At 40.1% G+C, this 21,441-nt stretch overlaps 1 long non-coding RNA gene across 1 annotated transcript in view; it reads left to right on the plus strand.

Moving 5' to 3' along the window:
* The window catches only part of LOC121073392, a 57,616-nt gene extending 36,453 nt beyond the window's left edge, over positions 1 to 21,163 (plus strand). Inside the window, exon 6 of the long non-coding RNA XR_005821679.1 lies at positions 17,786 to 21,163. This is a non-coding gene — a long non-coding RNA (uncharacterized LOC121073392). The remainder of the gene's footprint in view (positions 1 to 17,785) is intronic.
* Positions 21,164 to 21,441: the final 278 nt, after the last annotated feature.

The raw sequence follows: 21,441 nt of genomic DNA on the forward strand, positions 1-21,441 counted from the left end.
AGCAAACTAGCAGGGTGGCAAACAGACCGACAGCACTGAAGGTCAGCATATTCTGATGATAGCTGTCCCATGTGGATGTCTCGTCCATGAAGGTACAGGCTCCAGCTGAAATTTGCTTTTGGACTGGGATATTTAAGGCATCTGCCTCCTAAGAAGATTTTCTAATACCTGGTTGTAGAGGATCTGTACTGCAGCACTTCCTTAGTATGGCTGCTCAGGGGTCTGTCCTTTACCCACCTGTGATTTGCATGAATCCTCCATGGATGTAACTGTGTTTGAGGTGACAGTCCAGCCAATCTGATGGGAACTCATCAGTATGCTAAGAAATTACTGCAGGGAAAAATGGGCCAAGAGCCTTGTTTTCCATGGGAAGCCAGTGTAGAGTTGAAGGGCATCAATGCAGCGGAGAGGAACATGCTTTTCCATTCAGGTGTACGTGTACTTCAGTGGTGCCATTACTGAATCAATCCCTATTGAGTGACACTCCATTCCTGGTGCAAACCGCTGCCCTTTACAGATGTGCATCACTCTTTCAGTTGCAAATAAAAAATAGCTTTTTTTTTTTTTTTTTTTTTTTTAACTCCCCCTGTCTCAGTATCATTGTAATATCATCATTACATGGAAACTTACAATGCTTGAGGCTATGGAAGCAGTTTGACTGTACTGCTAGGAGAAGTCCCATTAGCAGCAAGCACTCAGATAAAACCCAAACAAATTTGGAAGACCTAATGGGTTTCTGCTATCAGATATCTTTCTAGGGGAAGGCAAGGAATGGCTTTGAGCAGCAGTGAGCACTGTTTCTGATGAAGGCCACGTTTCTCAGCAAACTCTTCTTCTGACAGATCCAGTAACAGCGATCATGTCCTGTTGGCACTGGCCTCACAGAGGCATAGAAGAGAAGGAATACCTCTGTGTTCCCAGGGGGGTTCAAGGGAAAGATTGTAAGTCCCCCTGGCATTTGAGCAGAACCCAGGATCTCCTGGAGATCCTGTAATTCTAAATGAAGCCCAGACGTCATTAATTTTCTCAGAGGTCTGGGAACTCACTAAGGTTTTATGAAGAAGTCAGCAAAATACAACCTATGGTGCTACATTACTACTGTGCTTTGAACAGTGAGGGAAAGCTCATTTTCGTGGTACCATTCATTCAGCCCTGAGAATCCCCACTAAAGACAGTCCCAGCAGAAGTGGCTGAGCTTTTAGCGCAGCCAGGGAGATGTGTCACAGGCAATGTCCTTGGGTCATAGGGTCTTGATTTGCATCCACTGTCAGCTTCCTTGTCTTGTTAATGGGACTCTTTGTCGGGGTGGTAGGGATGGGACAAGGGGGAATGGCTTTAAGATAAAATAGGGAAGATTTAGGTTAGACATGAGGAAGAAATTCTTTACTCTGAGGGCGGTGAGGCCCTGTCCCAGGCTGCCCAGAGGAGCTGTGGCTGCCCCATCCCTGGCAGTGCCCAAGGCCAGGCTGGATGGGGCTGGGGGCAGCCTGGGCTGGGGGCAGGGGATCCCTGCCCATGGCAGGAGGTCTGGGGGTCTTTAAGGGCCCTTCCAGCCCAAACCACTCTCTGATTTGATATTTTACAGAAACTTTAACAAAATCTTTCATAGTTGATTAGGAAAATTGTAATAGGACATAGAGTTGTAATAAAAGGAAAAGAAAGAAAATTCAGATTTTTCTTGTTAAAAGATGGCTTCTCAAGGATAGAGAATATAAACTTTCAGTGAAATTCAAGCATTTGTTTACAGGTGAATGCCTCTGCCTGCCTGATAGCAAGTCTCCTCAGCACATCAAGAATGTCTGATCATCACCTGTCCTAAGTATATAACGTTTTTACAACAGGAAAAAATATTTTTTTCTCAGGTTTTAGTACTGACTGTCCTTTCAGCCATTACACACTGCAGCTTTTTCCCACTCCTGTGAGGGTGTGTAGGCCCAGCTTTCGGAAGGTCAGTTTGATGATTTCTATATTAGCTTTTAAGGATAGCAGGGAAATCACACCTAAGGAAAACACCAGCGAGGAGAAAGGAGTTTGGCTTGTCTCTTGCTGTAGGTCCCTTCGCTGTATCAGGACAGCCTGAACTCCCCTAGCTTCTGCAGAGACCTGCCTCCTGATTCAGGAAAAGAGGACTCACACAAAACTGTCAGCCTCTGCTCTTAACCTGCTGTGTTTGTAGAAACTCTGGCCGGCTCTAAGCGATGACTGTGAGCTTGCCTTGGTTGCTGCTGCCTTTCAGACATTTTTGGCTAGCAAGTTGTGTTTTGAATAAGATGGCGCTTCTGTATTTTTCTTTGTCAGTACTTGAGGTGGGAACAAAGAACGCAGTGGAAATTAGGGCAAGAAGGTTGTATTTGCTATTTATCTTACAAAGTAAAAAAAATACCTTTGGACCTCTTTAGAAATCTGAAGCTGTTAGAGATCATGTCCAGTACTAAACCTAGATTAGAGAAGGACTTGTTATTTACTGTGAGGAAAAATAGCTATTAATTTATTAAAATAAGCAATTTTTAATTGACAGTCCTTTAATTCTATCCATTTCCATCATTTCTCCCTGTTCATTTTGACAAAGCATTCCTAAAAAAACAGAGCAGTAGTTTAAAACTTTGTTTGGCTTAGTTTCTGAATAGGTTCTAAAAAGTCTAAATATTTGGGAGTTTTTTAGGAAAGCACTAGATAACATGAATGCTTTGATGAGTACTACATAATGTTTTTTACTCAAGTCAGGAAAGCTATGTTTACAGAAGATCTTGTAAAATCTCGAGTATATTGTCCTTCAATTTGTAGCCAAAATACTTTTTCTAATGGTGGTACCATTAGAGATAATGGTAAAAATTATTGAGATTATTGAAGATTAGAAAAAAATAATAAAAAAAAAAACTGGACACTTCCTCCAGTGGACATATTTTGACTAAGAAAGGATGAGTTCTTAGTTCATAATCCAGTTTGTGGAGATGTTATAAAAGAAGAAATAAAATCAAGGAAAAATACAGAGGTGAATTTCGTTTAGGTATTTCATTCTCTCAGTCTTTTCTACTTTTAGGTCTATGTTCTGCTTGGTGTTTGCAATGTTGTCTAAAGGAAGGTTAGAAAACAGGGGGTCATGTTTTGTCTGTGTCGTTTGCACACAGTTGTGAGCTTTGTGATGTGCTGAGAAATAGGTCACTTCCCCAAAACTCAGCAGTTAGTTTTCATGTTTAGCAGAGCTGAAGGTTAGGAAGAACTTCAAAGCCACTTTGTTTTTCTTTTTTAAGCCATTATTCAACGTTGTAATGGAAAGTCGGTCAGTAAATTATGCTAGGTAGCTCATTTCTCTAGTTTGCTGACTGAGTTGAACGGCCTTTGGAGAGTGATTTGTGAAGACGAGTTGCCCTTCCCTTTCCCTCATACACAGCGGTCATGCTTCCTTGTCCATGGAGTGAAAAGAGAGAACTTCAGGGCTGGGATTTACACGTTCAGAACAGGCGTCGCTGCTTCGGCAGCGAGCTTTAGGCCGCGTTCCCCGCTTTCTGCTCGGCCCTGCGACGAGGGGCTCGACCTCGGCCGTCGAGACGGCGTCGGGGCAGGCCTCAGGCGTCGGGGCAGGCCGGGGCCCGGGGTTGCGGCTGCGGCGGGGCTGGCGGAGGAGCGGCGGTGGCTGTTGGCAGCAGGGGGCGCTCCCGCTCCGCGTCAGCCGCCGCCGCTCGGCCGCGGCCTCGTCGCCGGGGCCAGGCCCGTGCAGGGCCACAGCCGCCCCGTGAAAATCAGCCTGGCCCCGGAGGGACCTAGGGCCTGGCCGAGGGGGCTTTGCTCCGCTCCGTCGGTCCCTGCCTTGCTCCCGCGGCCCTGGGGCTGAGCCACGGGTGTACGGCGAACATACCGCGCACGGCTGATATGAGCGGGGAAACAGCTTTTGCGGGTTACTGCCATGTTATCCCCCCCTCCCCCCCCCCCAATTTTTTTAATTTGCCACAGAAAATCGCTTCCTAAGTCTGCCCATGTAAACAAAATTCACTCTCATCATCATTAGGAAACCTTTAGGTTTATGCTAATATGTTAAGCCCATTTACCACAACTTCCCGAAACCTGGAAACATTTCCAATCATGCAAAACGTATTTACTTCAAAGGTATTATTCTGCAATAATACTTCACGTGAACTTTGTTTTGTTTACCAATCAAATTACAGAACAAATAGACACAAATTATGTCTCTGTGAAGATGGGAGGTTTTCTAAGGCACTGCAAAATGTGTGTTAATCCTTTATGTACAAATATACACAAAGCGACTTGCTTTCACAAGTCTCTCAGAAAATGGTTTGCAGGCTGTTAGTTCTACCAGAAAGTTCGCATCTGATGTGTATGTAATTATTTGAAGTGTTGCGTTCCTTTGGCTGAATGGAATTTATATTCAAAGAATATAAAATTCTTTCACCTAAATTAACGTGTCCTTCCTACTTACTTCAGCAGGTGCTTGGTAAAATCTAGGATAGCAATGATTATGACCGTCTTGTGGGAGTATGAGCCTTTTCATTATTCTCCTAAACCTGCTATTCCCCATCTTTATAGCAGTGTTAGCAGAAAACAAAGAGGAGATAGACTTCTGAAAGAAAACTATTAAAAAAAAAAAGAAAAAGAAAAAAAAAAGGTAGCCTTAAGTAAAAATCCAGAGGAGAACATCTTCATTGGAGGCTTCAAGTGAATTTGGCAAGAGTGGCTCAGTGTCACAGATGGGGAACTATCCAGCAGAACTCTCCTTGCAGTCTTCAGGAAATGAAATTAGCCTGACAAATGTCTGGCTGCACACTTCAGAACTAAACTCATGAATGTTCTAGCAACATCTGCTGTTACTTATGTGAATGTGACAGAAGAAAATTGAACATAACATTTGCTGGTGAGCCAGCAAATCTGACTTTGATCTTTCTCACTTATTCAGGACACGAGGGAATGAATTACAAGATGGAAAACAATTTCAAAAATACAATTTTAAAATTCAAATGACGACTAAAAAGATCTAAAATGTCCTTTTTCAAATCAAGATATCAGTGTGCAGCAGATCATTTTTTCCAGGAACTACTCTTGTTCAGAACAGTCGGTGAGGAACAGGGGCTGATTTTCTAGGTTGACATACTGCAATTTGTGAAAAGAGTGAACGCCAGTATTGGATCCTGTGCAGCCATAGAATCATCTAGGTTGGAAAAGACCTTCAAATCATGAAGAGACAAAGACTAACATCAAGTATCGTCATGAAAGCTACTTCTTAGCAAGAATGATAAATAATTAAAGGCATATTTTCACAATTTGAAGGGAAAAATTATACATAATGTAAATTCTTCCTAATGAGTCATTTTGACCGAGGAAGTACAATACTGCATCGTTTAAAGAGAAAAAATGTGCTTTGAACCCGTAATGTTTGCAGAAGAATATCTTTAAGAATCCTTTACTTACATTAAGGCTATTCAGGCTGTCATCACATTTACACACCACTTGGCAGGTTATCACATCCTTGTCTTCATTTCAGCTTCATTCTTTCCCATCTGTGGAATAACTGTTAACTCAATTTTTGAGAGCAAGTGTGCAGATGCATACTCATTACAGCCACGAATATGCTATGCCTTGCGCACCAACCTCAGTACTGTTTACAGTCTTGCTTTTTTCTCTGCTAATGATAACAATTATGGGGAAAAGCATTTTACTAATGATAAAGAGGTGGGAGCAAGCATTTGGAATATTCGATTGATTCTGGCTCTGCTACCAAGTTACGGTTAATTTATTTTTTAAACATGTCATAGAGGAACTGAATGAACAGTCCAACTATTGACCCGTGTTTTCACATGGGATCAAAGAAGCTCAATGAATTCCCAGTTGTGCATGCAAAACAGGCCTGTGCGTATTCACTTAGGTATGGATTCCCATGTCCATATTGTTTAGGCAGTACAGAAGGGTCTTTTAAAACAAGATGAACTTAATATTAAGTGCTCCAGCTCCTAAGCTGCTGCACTTCAGTGGTCTAACATAAATATCTCACATCACCAAGTTGTGCCCTGCACCCTGAAATGACCTCATTATCATTTCTCATATCTTCATGGCTTCTGTGAGGAGAAGCAGCAGCATGTCTTCATATGAAGCATGTGCAGCTCCCAGATTTTTCCTTGAAGTTGGTGGAAAGCAGAGGGAATTTGGGTGTGAGGCTAGGCAAACAACTAAAAACTTTCTTGGTTGGTTAGTGTTGGGAATGGGTGGAGGTAAAAATGTCTGTAGCTGGTTAACTGCTCCACCTGAGGACCTTTTCTGACAGGCTCTCCACCCCAGTATTTGGAAGGCAAACCGCTACAATGTTCATTGTAGTGTTCATTCAATGTTCTTTTTTTTTTTTTCTTTTTTTCCTCTGGCACCTCCAGATTGATTGTCATTTTTGGTGACTTTCTTTGTTATATCAAAATACCACTTCTTGCAAGGCTGGGTGCTGTATTCTGAGACTGGACTGAGGGAAGTGTTGGGCTGCAGGATAGTCCTAGGATAAAAGAAATTTCTGTGAAAGACTGGTTAAGGTATTACTGCTATTCTTATCAGAAGAAGTTAAGAAATAATAAGCTACCTCTAAATGCTTCTATTTTTTTAAGGCTTTTAAGTGGCAATTAAAAATTTTATACTTAGTGGCAATTTAAAATTTTATACTTAAGGAAGTTTGCCTTTTAAAGAACGCATTTTTATGTAGTTTCCAATTCTCTCATACATGTAGGCTGCAGTTAGCCAGGGCCAGAGTCTCAAAGGTAATTGTGTGTTTCGGTGCTCAGTACTTCCTGACTGTTGCTGAATTAGGCAGCGTGTCCATAATGCACAGGAAAGGGCATATCTTTACCCAAAAGAAGTACAAATGTCTTCAGCTTCCCAGCCATGGACTGCAGGCTGTTCATGCTGTGTGCTGTAAACACAGAGTGTCAAAAGTCCAGAGGAGACCAAATTGAAAGTATATTTAAAGAAAGCTAGAGGGAGTGTAGCAATGTTAATAGACATACATAGATCTTTTGGAAGGCTTTAAGGTGCATTGGAAATATTCTGCTTTGTCAGTAAGGTTTTTCACTTAAATAGGCCAAAAAGAAATACTAAGAGAACTAAAACCAGAGTGATGACAGCCAGTAGGTTGGAGCTGACCACCCAATAAAAGATCAGGGTTGCTCACGTAACATAAATGAGAGTAGAGCTGGAGTGTTGGCATGGGCTCAGCTCCTGCACAGCTCCTTCGGGCAGTTTTGTGATGCTGACCAGTGGGAGCTTGTGTGTGTGGAGGAAAAAAATCAACTGAGGAGATTTCTTGAGCATACTGACTGGGTTTTGTGCTTTGCTCTGGATTTAAGCTCTTTTTAAGGTCCAGTCAAGCACAGAACCAGCTGGAGATCTGAAGAGTCCCCAATGCAGAGAAATGACATGATTGGCAGTGAAATGGCTTTCCTAATTTTACTTTGGTCCTGGTCAGAAAGGCTTTTAATTTTGTGAGCGTGAGATCCTGCATTAATAGGCAGATGGGTAAGAACCGGTTATTTTCTTCAATGCATATCTGTAACAATGTACAGCTGATTAACAGGGTGCTGGTCTGTGTGTGTGTACATACAGTGTGTATGCATATATAGCGCTCCAAAGCCATACACTGGTTTTGAATACTGATCTCAACACCTGCTCCCCTCCAGAATGTGGTTTCAAAGACAGAAATGTGTAGAACTGCAGGCAAATAGAAGCATAACGTGGGGAACAAAAGTCCAAATGACAGGCCTGGTGTGTGCCCTTCTCAGACATTTATAGCAATGTGAATCCAGGTTTATATGTTTTTTATGGCTGCCATTGAGGTTGTCTGCGTTGCTTTTTTTTTTTTTTTTCAGCCAGCTGTTCCTCGCAATTTGTTGCTGTTTGTTGTCTTCCTGGGCTCTTCAGGCCTTCTCGAGTTACAAATGTATTATTTTGGCTGGCAGTCTACAGAGTGCCAGTATTCTCAGGAGGAGAGCATTAAGAGAAACCACGTATTCATCTTGATATTGCCAGCTGAATAAAAATGATTAAGAGAACAAACTGTAGAATTCTGAAGATACGTCCCCTGACTGCAATTCATTCTTTTTTACAGCTTGTCAACATCTCAGCTGTGGCCTTTTCTTATCTGAGATTCAGTGTTTTTCTGAATAATGTACACAGAACAAATTATATAGTTGGCTTGAAATGGGGGAGAACTTATCAATATAATTGTTTTCCTCTCTCAAGAAGATGAACAAAATTCAACACCTTCTGCCCTTCCAGTTGTCTATGAGTTGCGCTAGGCTAATCTTCAGCTCTCCCTGGGCTCTTAACGGAGAGTGAGCCACCTCCACAGAGTGATCCATCCCATCTATGCATCTAAACTAAGACAATATGGCTTTTCTGGCTTCCTCTCAATTAGAAGTCATAGAGGTATCTTTTCCTGTCTTCTGCTGGGCTTCTTTGCCCTGCCTTGTGATCTCATTTAATCTCTTTTCCATCTCTGGCCAGCAGTGGGGTGAGGGCTCTTTATAGACCCCTGTAACGTTGGCTATATTGTGCAATCAAATACATTAAAGATACTAGAAGTTTGTAATTTGTTCTTGCTTGGTTTCAAACCTTTTAATGATCTTGCAGCTGCTGGGAGAAGAAACGCTAGCCATTAATTTTCTCATTTCATGTAAGCGCTTTGTTCCAGCCTGGTTGATAGGGAAGAAGGCAAGAGTGAAGTAAGAAACAGATTCAGGAAGAATAAAGACAGATCGGGATGACTTAATCGAATGGATAGCCTGTGATGTAGTGAAATCCGTATTGAATAAAAGTAATGCTCTCTGAAAGTACTTCATACAAAACTCTCTCTCAGGTATGTTCTCTGCTCATGTTCTATTTTTGTTCTTTTGCACTCACTTCTCACTTGTGCATTATTTCACTCAAGAAGCAGAATGAATCAAGCAGGAGAAGCAGAGGTTCTGTTTGACATAATTTCACCAACACTTGTTTGTTTCAGAGACAAAGATAGGAAATACCTTATGTGCTATAATTTTCTATCTTCATTTCTGGAGCACTTGAAATCACAAAATCCTAGCCTCACTAACCTGGAAAGGATTTTTTGATTTACTTTTCCTTATGTTTTTCATGGGTCAGAAGTGAATTTCTCCATAAGAAAGGAAACCAAGCATAACAAAGGAAACCTGTGCACAGTAGGTGCACTACAAAAAAAAAATCCATCAATCCTTGGGGGTTTTTCATGCTTAAAGGCTAGCGAGGAAGCCAGATTCCTCCAGCTGTAAGGGTATTCTGAATGTGACCATCGCACAGTGGGGCACTTTTTAAGGCATCTTTATAGCTCACAGAGACTCAGTAAGCAGGATACATGCAAGAGTAGAAGGGCATCCTTCACTGGCTACCACCTGCAATAGTTAGCTGGGGCTAATGTGCTAAGCATTAATATGTTCACAAAACTTAATGAGTTTCCACTGACGAGGCAGCTGTCGGACAGCTGGAGAAGTGTTGGTCTCTGTTTCTTCTTGGAAGGGGCTGGCCCTTGATGTGGCTGAGATGCTGCCTGCTATCCCTTTCTTTTTCTTCAAATTGTGTACAACCTTGTGTCGGTATGTTTTCCCTTTGATTTCTTGATCTGGCAACTATTGCTGTTGCAATTATTGCTCTGCTGTTGGCACGATTACCTTTCTTATCTTACACGACTTTAGCTCGTATACTTTCTCATGTCTGAGCAGCAATTTTCTTAGCAGAACCGAGCCAAGGTCAGACAGCTCTGATGTACCAAACCAGACCTTCAGTCACAGACGGTTGCACCCCTGGGCCAAAGGTTACACTAATGCGTTCAAGATAAAGTGAAGTGAGGAAAAAAAGCAGCCACAGTAGCAGCAACATTGATGAAAGACACAGTGGGAAAAGATTTCATTATAATCAAGTTGTTCTAGGCACTATGGAAGTGAAAGGAAGTATGGCAATAAATTCAGTGAGGACATGAGGAGCAGAAGACCCAGAGAGGTGAACATTATATATAACTAATTGATTGCTAATGTGTTTTGTATTTGGAAAGTATACACAGGTAGCATTCTTAATTTAAAACAATTTTTGAGAGGGAAAAAATGGCAGATTTCTGGCTTATAAGCACTTCCCAATATTTTGTTGTATTTGCTGAGTTGTTCGTAACAGAAGAAGAAGCCTGGAAGCTATGATACTATTACGTTTAATCCACTGAAATACCTTTTGAGCTAATTTTTTATTTCAAATGTGTTTTGTTTTGTTTTGTTTTTCTTTCCTTTTTTGAAAGAATAAGCAAAAAATATAAAAGCTCAATACTCAAGTGTTTTTTCAAGTTTTCATTACTTACAGCACCTTTAAAGCTGGACTCCTGCACAGGTTTCTTGATCTGAGTACTTCTCTCTCTTAAACTTGGACAATTGATCTGATACGATAGTATCTGTAGTCACTTCTCTCTCCAACAGGACTTTCTCCTGGATGACTTGGGAAGGCAGTGTTCTTGCCTGTTGCAAAATTTGATCAAAGTTTCACTCTCCAGTTTCTGAAACAGTTTTAGCTCATACCTAATTTCCTGTCTCTGCCCACTTGTGGAGGATGTCTGTGTAGAGTTCCAGCAATTAAAGATACAACTCCTGCATATCCTTTGGTTTGTTTAATGTGGGATTAAGCTCTCATTAGTTTTCTGATACGTTATTGTATGCATGATTGTACAGTATATCAAGCATATATCAAATATGCCCAGCTTCTTCATTTTCTTCTGTTTAATTTAATGACTGGACTTTACTGGGACTGTTCCATGGGTTCGTTACACTGAAAATATAGTTAACATTTTTCTTTTTTGGTGTCTTCTTTGCACTAGTTTAAAATGATTTATCCTGTGCCACAATAGCATGTGACAGCAGTAAAGAATCACAGATCTTGCTGTGAGCCAGAAACTTTTTTTTGAAAAAAAAGTGCTATTTCAAGATCGTCTTTTGTTGGTCTGTCTTTTCCATACCTCCACAGAACTTCTACCAAGAAACTTCCACACTGATTTTAAAGAAGCATTATTTGTTAGCCTAACCTGGTTCTGAAAATTCTGTCCTGGGCAAGAATTATTTACGATGGAGAGCTTTGGGCCTATAATCAGGAATTGACTTAGGTTTAGTTGTGTGATTGTCACGTAACTCCCAGTTATAGCTGTTTCTGTACATTATTTGACTTTTGTTTACCTTGATTTGCCAGTTTTTTTTTTTTTTGCCCTTCTCAAGGGATGGAAGGTAAAGAGGAAATAATTGTAGACTCTCAAGGATTAGAGAGTCAGAGAATTTTAACAAGAACTTGAAGCCTTATTGTCTTGAAACTAATATTGTCCATCATCTGCAATTCAGTTACCTTTACTTAGCATAAATTCAGTAACAGACTATGTCAAGCAATGGGAGCAATTGCTACTGAATAATAAAAAAGAATAAGTGCCCTCCAGCAATACACATGCATTTTAGGTTTATGGTGAAGACTCTTGGTCAGCCCTACTGGTGTCACCAGCAATTAGGTTATTAAGAAACAATTATTTTGGGAGAGACAAAGTGCAGTTGCCAGAGTTGCAATTCCAGCACCGTACATCACAAGGGCTGCTTGTGCTTGTCAGAAGCATCAAGGCTCTTGGTAGTCCCTATGCTATAGTCACTATGACTGGAAGGTACTGTCTGGTCTTTGGAGATACCATTCCTTTAGAGGATCGCCACATCTCCATGCACTCTTCATCGTAGAGCAGACTCTGATAAAACAAGCTAAACCAAGACAAAATCTGCATCTGTTAAAATTAGTCATGCTTTCAGTACCTGAAAACATCAAAATTCAGTTAGAGAAAAAGGAGGTACAGCTTCTGGGCATCACGATGGGAAACTTCTGTTGTTGTGTTTATCCTTGTTTGAGTGTTTGTTTTTCATCAGCACTTGAAAGAAGAAATTGATTTACAAAACAGAATTTCAGATGAGGTAATTAAATGAACAAACAAAAAGCTAAAATGAGGATAAACAGAAGCAGTGGCTCCTTTAAAGCACCAGTATGATGAACAGGAAAATAAGAGAATACAATAAAAAATGTGGCAACTTCAGTACTCATCAGAGAAATGTTTGATCCATTTTAGGATCAAAGAATATCTAAGGGGGCTCCATTAAAGCTAAAATACATTGACCTGTTTCTGTGGGAATGTTATACTGATGCTAAAGGAGTGAACAGTAATTCTAATAGTAATGCTTGTAAGTTAAACTTAATTTCATCTTGTTGAAGTATGTCTTGCTGTAATGGTATGTTTATGTAATATATATGCCACATACAGAAATGATTGCCTTCAGATTAATTCAGGTCAACATCCTGTGTTTTAATGGAAATGAAGCAATTCTGTAAGAAAAAGATACTCTGGAAAGAGAATCTTCCGTGACATTTATTTTCCTTCAGGAAATCCATCTAGAAAAACTATAGCTAGCTGGGAAATTGAGCTAAATAAATGTTTAGTCTTTTAAAAGATTAATATTTATAAGGATTTTAAGTATGTTTTACATCTTGTTAGCAGTGATTAGAACTAGTTTATGAAAACCTAAAGTTATTTGAAGTGTCAACAGATATGCAGTTGATTCAAATATAACATATTTCTTCTTGGAGGTACAGTCCTGTTAACTTGCTTATGAACATTTACATGAGCCTGTAAACACTGGCATGCACCCACAAAAATTGCCTGCCCTATTGAGCTTCATATTCTATAAAGAGCAGGTACTAAGTGGTTTCTTTTTCAGTACGCATTTCCAGGCCAAGAAAAAAAAAAAATCTCTGCTATCCTGTTTGCTTAAATCTATATATATATATTTAAAAAGATTCTTATTCTGGGCCAGATTAAATTTGTTCTTCAGGAAATCCACAAGGGAAAGGTAATGTCACTTTGTTCATTCAGCCTCTCTGCTGGCTCTCAAGCATGGTATAACCTCCTCGAACTTTTCTCCAAGGACTGTGCACATAGATGTCCATCTTAAAGACCCATTTCTGTCATGCTGTCTACAGTGAATTGAATTAACTTACATCCTGCCTCTGTTCTCCTTCCCTTAACTGATATCTCATTCTCTGTTGCTTTCAGATTTTTAAGCATCTTGAAACAGGGATTGTCCTTGAGACTTTTGGAAGGCATGTGGGACGAAGGGTGTGCAGAGGAATTAAATGAGTGAGTTTGTGTTTGACCAATTCCTAAACAGGTGTCAAGGATCTAATAAAGTGAGGCGCTCTGCTCAGTGTATCAGATCATTTTCTCGCTGTCTCGAGGCACGTGGTGTCTGTTCCTTCCCTTCCACCATGGCATGGTTTATCACAAACGCAGAAGAAAATTGCAGTAAGCACTCCAGGGCTGCTTGTTGTGCTTTGTGTGCACTGTGGATGAATCACAAATGTTCCTTCTGTTGTGTTCGTAAGAACAGAGCAGGGAATTGTGATCCCAATAGAAGCAAGGTCTGCACTCCAGAAAGACAGCAGTGCTGCCGTGCAGTCCCTACTGACTGACCCCCCGGGGTGAGGCCAGAGGAGCTCTCCTTGCGTGCTCTGCGCTGTGGGGTGTGTGCAGGTTGGGACTGCTGGTCTGCTTTCTTTTTTCAAAGGATAAACCTAGCTTTGGTTGCTGGCTTGTGTAGTTTAGCATGTATGTAGAACTGGCTGCTAAAGCTCCGATCCTTTTCCTAGTCTGCACTTAGGTTTGAAAGTGGTGACTGGCAGCAGAGCTGTAGGTGTAGAGTGTTTTACCTTAACTCTTCTACTCAATGCTTTTAGATCTACTTCATATTTAAATTGATATTTTTTAAAACAGAAAGGTCTGAGCAAAGCAGTTGTGTTACTACTTGTAATTCTTTTTTGCTAACTTCACTTTCACAGGCTCTTGTTTCAGCTGGATAGAAAGAAAAACTTTATCCCAGTGAGATCTTCTAATCAGTGGGACGTGGTGCCAAAGGAGAGATGGTGCAGCCTTTATCCTTGAGGGTTCTCTCAGACCAGAGTGGACAAAGCCCTCAGTAGCAAGGTTTAATCTCATGTAGCTGATATTGCCATGAGCAGGAGGGTGGACTGGAAACCTGAGGTCCCTTCTGACCTGAATTTTTTCTGATAGATCAGAATTTTTTCTGACCTATGTGCCTATGACTCTTACTGAAATTATCAGCTGAGAGGATTTTTTTTCTCCCTCTGATGATATAAATGAAAGAACCCCCCCACTCCCCAACCTATACTGTAAGAAATCTGCTCTGGTTACCAAATTCACACGTAATGTCTTCAGTGCAAGACAAATTTCAGTATATGCAAGATTAAGAGAGGCATTTTGGATGAAATTATTGTTCTGAAGTGCTTATGAAAAGAAAACATAAGTCCGGAGGGGCTTACCTGTCCCCCACAACCCTTGTCTCATGACAGGTTAAACCCATCTGTCCTTTGACAGCAGTGTGCTTGAACTTCTTTCACCTTTCCACTGTATTTCGCAGCTGTATTTCTTTGCAGCTGGCATTTCATTGTGCTAAATGAGTTCTTTTAGTCTTTTTTTCATGTTGTCTTGGGGGACAGACTCCAGTTGTCCTCCTGCTTCCCCTGTGTCTGGTCCTGATGGAGATCTGGGAAGCAGCTTTGCAGCTATATTCTACAGAAGGTCTTAGCACTGTGTTTTCTCATTGTTTCCAGGTGCTAAACTCCCAGCATATTTCATAAGAGTTCCTGGGATTAGTCAATAAATTCCTGACTTTTCCATTTTTTGTTAATCTCTCTTTCCTCCTGGCTAGTTCCTTACGTGTCGTACAGATTTACTGATGACCCTATTATCTGCTTTAGCTATTTTTTCACCACGGTGTTCTTTTGAATGCTTCATGGAAGTCCAGCTTTGTTCAAGCAAAGATTTGCCTTACCACAGTCAGCTGCCTGCTCAGTTTGATCTATCATGCTGCATCTCACAGCTCTGTTTACCTCCATGTTTTCAATTATGCTTTCCTGCAGATTGTGTTCCAGAGCCTTGAGTATCATTGAGATAAAACTAATGGGTCTGCTGTTGCTTGGCTCGCCTTTTGCCCTTTTTCAGAAGTGTGAGTATGATTTCAGGTCCTTTTTGGTCAGGTAGTGCCTCACCTCCATTTGATAGAGGCCTGTCCTATTTCACTTGCACTTATCTCTGTTTGCTTTCATATATTCTGGAATGGAGACTATCTTGTCCTTACAGTGTAAGCACATTAAATCCTTTGATCTGTCTTTCTTTTTGACAGTGGCAGCCTCCATTTCAGTCCTTTATTCTCATTAGACAGTGTGGTTATTCCTTAGACTTTTCTTTTTTTTTTTCCTTACTGAAAACCAAATAAATATATTAATTCTAAATAATAATAATAATAACAACAACAATTTCAAATCCATCCTCACAGCATCTTAATATATTTTCTCCTTTTTAATGTTCCTTGTTTTAGGACCGAAGGCACTTGTTACTATATAAAAGACTGATTTAGGACAGTTCTCAAATTATACTTTTATCTGTAAGATGTAGCTGTGTTGTGCTGCCCATTTTTCTTCTAGTCTGTTTCTAATATCTCTTTGGGGATGATTATCATCCAGATAGGGCTGGAGGCCTTCTGAAGTTCTTCCTTTCCTTTAGAAAAATGCTTTTGATGGTTTGGAACTTCTGGGCTATAGAAATACCAGTCTGTTTTTTTTTAAGTCTCAGGGACTTTTGGTTCATTTCATGTACTAGTTCTCTTAGCTTTTCAGTTTATTTTTTAAAAATTTAATACCTTTGTTTACAGTATAGTTTTGTTTATCTTTTACTGATCATGAACAGAAGCAATTTGTGATCTCATCAGATATTTTCCGTGGTGGGTAGTGACGGTAATTACTAAAAATTTAGCTAAGTTAATATTGATGATTATTGGCTTAATATAGATTTCAACATGTCTGTATGTTGTAGGTAATTATTTTGCATAGTATTTCGTGTGTATGTTGTATAATATATACTTCATTGTATCAAAGTCTGTGAATTATTGAAGGAAATAATGAGGCCCTACCATTAACCGAGGAAATAACCAGACCCTACTGTTACTAGTGACTTGTTTCTCCAGTGTAACAAAGGAAGCTGCTGGTCCTGTAACAGTGCAAGAGTCCATTGCAGGTTTGCAATAACACCTTATAAGAGCAATAGTTGCTTCTGCCCTGGAGCAATATGTCTGCAATATGCTGTATTACCCACTTGGTAAAACAACAGGCACTCAGGAGTAGCACAGCAGCAGGGCACTGATCTCTTGCTGATCTCTTGCTGCTTTAGTCTCTGTTTCACAACGTGTCTCTTCAGTAACATTGGAGATCTCTGTCTGAACCATGAGATTTATAGTGGTCTTCCAGGAGAGCTTCTCTTCCCAGCCAGTGTTGCTCTGTTTTCTTATTTGTTTTTCACAGTTTGCCCAGTGATATACCTAAAAATCTACACCCCACTGGCACCTTTATTGGTACTCTTTCCTGCCAAATACATGTGTTTCTGTTCTTACATCCCCATCACGATAGCAGTTATCTTTCTGTTACCTATTTTCATATCCTATACGTTCTTTTCCGTTCCTCTGTTCTGTTCTTGACATGCACTGTGTTGGTTTACAAAAATTAGTTTCCTCCAGCCTCACCCGATGCATTAACTAAAATGAGTACAGACCCTGGAGTAATCTCCTTGTCCATCCCCCTTTTACTTTGATCTGTGTTAATGCTTTCTCCCTCTTTTCCCTTATCTTTGGGAGTTCATATTCTGTATATTCTTGCATTGCCAAAGTTTCTTCTTCCTATAAAAAGAATTCTAAAAAAATCACCCACGTCGTTCATAGTTTAAAAGTTCTTCTTTCCCACTCTGCCAGCTTTGCTTTCAGAGGGGTGAGAGACTGTCTGTCGTGCCAGTCAGAGCCCTCTTTCCTGCCTGGGCACCATGGAAGGTTCCTGGCAGAAACAACCATGAAGCTACCTGTTGGTTGGCCATATTTGTCCCTCTTCATAGGACCACTGAAAATTCCCTGAATCCTTTTTTCTGACGTTTGGTTCGTATTTTCCCTCCACTTTTTCTTGGTCAAAAGGTGTTTCTCTTTTGTCTGCTGTCTTCCATGTTCCTTTATTTTATCTTGAATTCATCTTTTGCCTCCAGCTGCATCCAAACTCCTCTGATCCTTTCTTCTGTGAGCACTGTCAGGCCACATTTCACACAGTAATATATAACCACATCTCTTGAACTTTCATAAAAGGATAATATTGAAGGAATGGTATTTAAAAAAATACTTAATATTAGTCTTCATGTAGTTATTTGAAAGCGTTACTCCTACATTCCTTTGTATCGCCTTATAAAATCCAGCATTTTTGAGCGTGGCAAAGGAATGAGAAGGTGGAGAATAGTTGATTAAAAAAGAAGTAAACCTCCATGGTAACTACTCGTAGATATTTTTCAGCTATTTGTAACTGTGTCTATTTTACAGTTGGAAAGATCATACTTCCACAAAGTAATAAAGTAGGGTTTTACAGGATACGTGTTTCAGTACCCTCTGACTTAGTTTACTTGTTATTAGGCTGTGCCATTTCAGGTGATGACTCAGCAAAACATTTCATTTTCAACCTTTGAAGCATGTGCTTAAATACATCACTGGACCAAGTCCTTGAGGGACATGTTTCTATTCTTTACTTAGCTGCAGCCCCACAGCTTAGTACTGTGGAGCAGATTATGCCTCCGCAACTAGCAACAGAAATGAGATTGCAAGATGCATGCCCCCAAGAAAATTCCTTGTTGACTTCTTTTTAGGTGTCACCTCAGGCTCTGCATCAAATACCAGAAACCCCAAGTCTTGGCACATGGAGCATTTTCAGGAGAAGAATTGCAAACAGAACAGAAATGTGCTTCTGCCACTGTATGGTTCAGAGTATTCCTGTAAGGTGAAGACGGAGAGGACAAGTTTCTGGTCTCCCAGGCTGCAGCAAGGATGCAGTACACCCAGAAGGGCGTGAGGAGGAAGAGAAGAGTGATGAGAGGTTGTGGACAACTAGCAAAGAAATGAGGAAACAGCCACAGCGGGACTCTGCAGTGCTGTGAGGTGACCTTCTTCAGGTTCACATCTTTAGGTGTCAACAGTCTAGATTTAAAGATGAGCCTTTGGAGCTGCAGCTGACATAAACCACTTGAAAGTCTGGCCCAAAATGTTTGCATTTACAACAAAGCATTAAAATTAATATTGATTTAAAGAACTAATTAAAATACCAGAAATCCTTAATGATATCATTTCCTTTCCTCGGATTACAATAGCTAATGTATGTTTCTCATTAAAAAAGCACTGTGTATGCAGGTATACTGCATAGGACAGAAATGAAAATGGAGATGGAGCTTTCAGGGTTCAGGAAATTATCCTACAGTTAGTGGCACAGTACCTTCTCTTCTTCCTTATTCTGTATTCTGTCTGTGCTGTACCAGTTACACACTGATCATTTGCCTGTGATCGTGTTGCCTCCAGTTTGAGATAACAGAGGAACACATGGTAGATCAGATGGAGAGTTTGCTCAAGAATTTAGCATGCGAGGATAACTGTGCTGCATCTTGTTTTCCCCACTGAGAGCTTACTGTGTTACTCCATCTTCAGTTCATATTAAAGCACCACGAATGCTCTGCAGTGTAGTGCCTTACACTGTTCCCGTTACTGCAGGCTCATGTCCCTTCCAGTGCTGTACTAAGCAGCATGATGAACATCTGTCACATGTTGGCTCTTTCATCTTCCCCGCAGGAGGACTGTTCGCAAAGGAGCGGTTTGTTTTGGATTTATCTTGATCTGTACCTACACATATCCGTGTGCAGGCAGACAGGAGCACACATGCCTCACTGAGCATTTGTTAAAGGACACGGAATCAAATCAAACGTCCCCCCTACTTAGGCTGGAAGGTAGTGATGTTGGATATGTTTTGTACTTTCTGTGGGAGCTCACTGTGCAGTGTTACATTACTGTGCAAGAAAGCTATGACAATGAGCAGAAATGAAACAAAAATCTTTATGCCCTGTCTGCTGTGGGAGAGACAGTAGTCAGGCTCACTGCTTTAACCTCACAATTCTGTATTTTATTTTGGTGTCAATTTCATCACTTTTTGATCAGTGCTGAGAATATAAAAAGGAGAGTAAGAGTGACCGTTCAGTGAAATTATAGAACATTGAAAAGGTCACAGGAATACTGTTTACTGTTATCTTTCAGAGAACATGGGACTATAAAATTGCAATGCCTCATTCTTGTGACAAAGATTGTAACAAGGACAGAAAGACCTGCATAAATTTAGTCTTTTGACAGTGACAATGAGAGTAGGAAATAGTACAATTTAATCCATTTTTGTTACAGCTTTTAGATTGTAATCAGCTGGTTAAGAGCCATGAAGTTTTAGATGACTTTTAGTTTCCTTCAAGTGAACTGACAGTTGTTTTATGACTATTTCAAGGCAACTTTCAAGTGCGAAAGTATAATATTTTATTTATTTTACTGTAGTCAAAAGTCTGGTGAATTTATTACGTTGAAACTGAAGGATGTCTGAACTCGTCCTGATCAGTTATTTACTCTTAGCTCACAGAAGGAGCATTTCCCATACTTCATTTCTTATACTAACTGAAGCGATGATGCAGCATGATTATTTCAAAAGCCATCAGGCTCTGGCTATCTATTTTTATGGCCTCGAGTACAGCCATCTCTGGGTTCTTCATATGCTATGCCAGCAGAGCTTTTGGTTATTGTTATGGATGAGCATTAGACTGCAGAATGTGAAATGAAAGCACAGCTCGGAGGGTATTTGGGGAAATGTTATCTGCTATATGCCCTTCCTAAGGCATGGAGAACATGGACATTTGCTGTAACTCAGCGAGGCTGCTTAAGTTTGTATAGGATCCACCCTCTTCCACCTACATTAACTGTCTTAAATATATTCTCTGTTTGGATTCCTTCTGTGTCTGATGAAGGCAAAGAGGCACCTCCTAATGGGCACTGCAGGTATCTGGTGCGTAGCCCATGTGATTATTCAGGTATCTCACACAGTAGATGCTAGTCTTTTAGATGGCTACATTTAGGTGAGAGGAGTATCAATACAGAGGATACAATTCATGTCCTACTTTGTAACTTAGTAAGAACTTGGATTGGACATTACATGTTATAAATTCCGTGTTCAGTTCAAACTAAATTCATTCTGTCTGGTACCTTTGAGAATGAATTGGAGCGCCCCCCTTTTTAGTAAATTTCATTGTCCATGATGGAAAAAACATCCTGCTATTGTAATCCTCTATCTGTGAGTCCTAAACTCTCTATAATTTCTGTTTGATATATCACAACAGACCGTAGACTGTTTTTCAGTACTAGAAATAGCATAGTAGGAGTCAGAAGTCTGAGTCTTAGACAAAGATTCTGTTTTAAAACCACTGAATTAAATACTGCTATTTATCCTACAGAGCATCAGATCATTATGAAGTAACAATCAGATACAGAGAGGCAGACTGGAGTGTGTAATGGGAAACCTGGTCAGTGTAACAGGCAATAGTCAAACTGCCTAACTGTTATCCTGTGAGATTTTTGTGTTGTGAATCCTGAATAACAGGTGGGTTTAGGAACAGTCATGGAGGAGGAGGAGGAGAAGAAGAAGACCTTGGCTTTGTCAGAGCTCACTCATGTGGAGCTCTTCTTCTGCCCAACAGAGCACTAAGGGAAGTCAAAGTCTTTGCTTCAAGATGTGACAAGTGGGTGATGGAGGAATTGTAAGCCAGCTGGTGGCAACAACTGGCCTTCTGATGCTGACTAAGGGATGAGAGAACTTCAGCTGTGTGCATAGATAGCAATTATTATTATTATTATTTTTTTGCTTTCAGTTTGTCTCCCCTCATTCATTCCACTTATTAAATTTAAACTTTCAACATCTTTTTGGAACTAGAAATTTTAAATTAAGGATAGCTTTTTTCCTGCTGCTTTATTTTCTTAAACTACGTCTAATTCTCAGTTGTTTTGTAAGGGTATTCACGTATCTAATATACTCTCATTCATTAAGACCATCAAGCTTTGAATTAAGATTTAAAATACAGTTGTTTTGGAAAGGGATAGTGAAATACTCCAAATTTCTTATCTAAATCCTGTTTTTCAAACTAGGTGGCAGATAGTATGTATTTGATCAGCATGCACAGAACTTAGAAAACTGATCTTTTAAAATAAGCTCAACATATCTTTGGTATAATTCAGTATTTGCTTTAAAAATGAAAGTCTAATAGCTGGCGATATAATAAAAAGGACTATACCATCTGCTAGCTGTATATAATTATATTAAAAACATCAGTCTGTACTTGATTCAACAATTTTCAAGAGCTTGTTAACCTTTCAAATTAGATTTGTACTATCAATTATACTTAACAAGGAACTTTTTATCCATGGCTTTTATATTTCCTTAATTAGTTTCATA

This window comes from Cygnus olor, chromosome 7, assembly GCF_009769625.2.
Source record: "Cygnus olor isolate bCygOlo1 chromosome 7, bCygOlo1.pri.v2, whole genome shotgun sequence".
Classification (NCBI taxonomy): Eukaryota; Metazoa; Chordata; class Aves; order Anseriformes; family Anatidae; genus Cygnus; species Cygnus olor.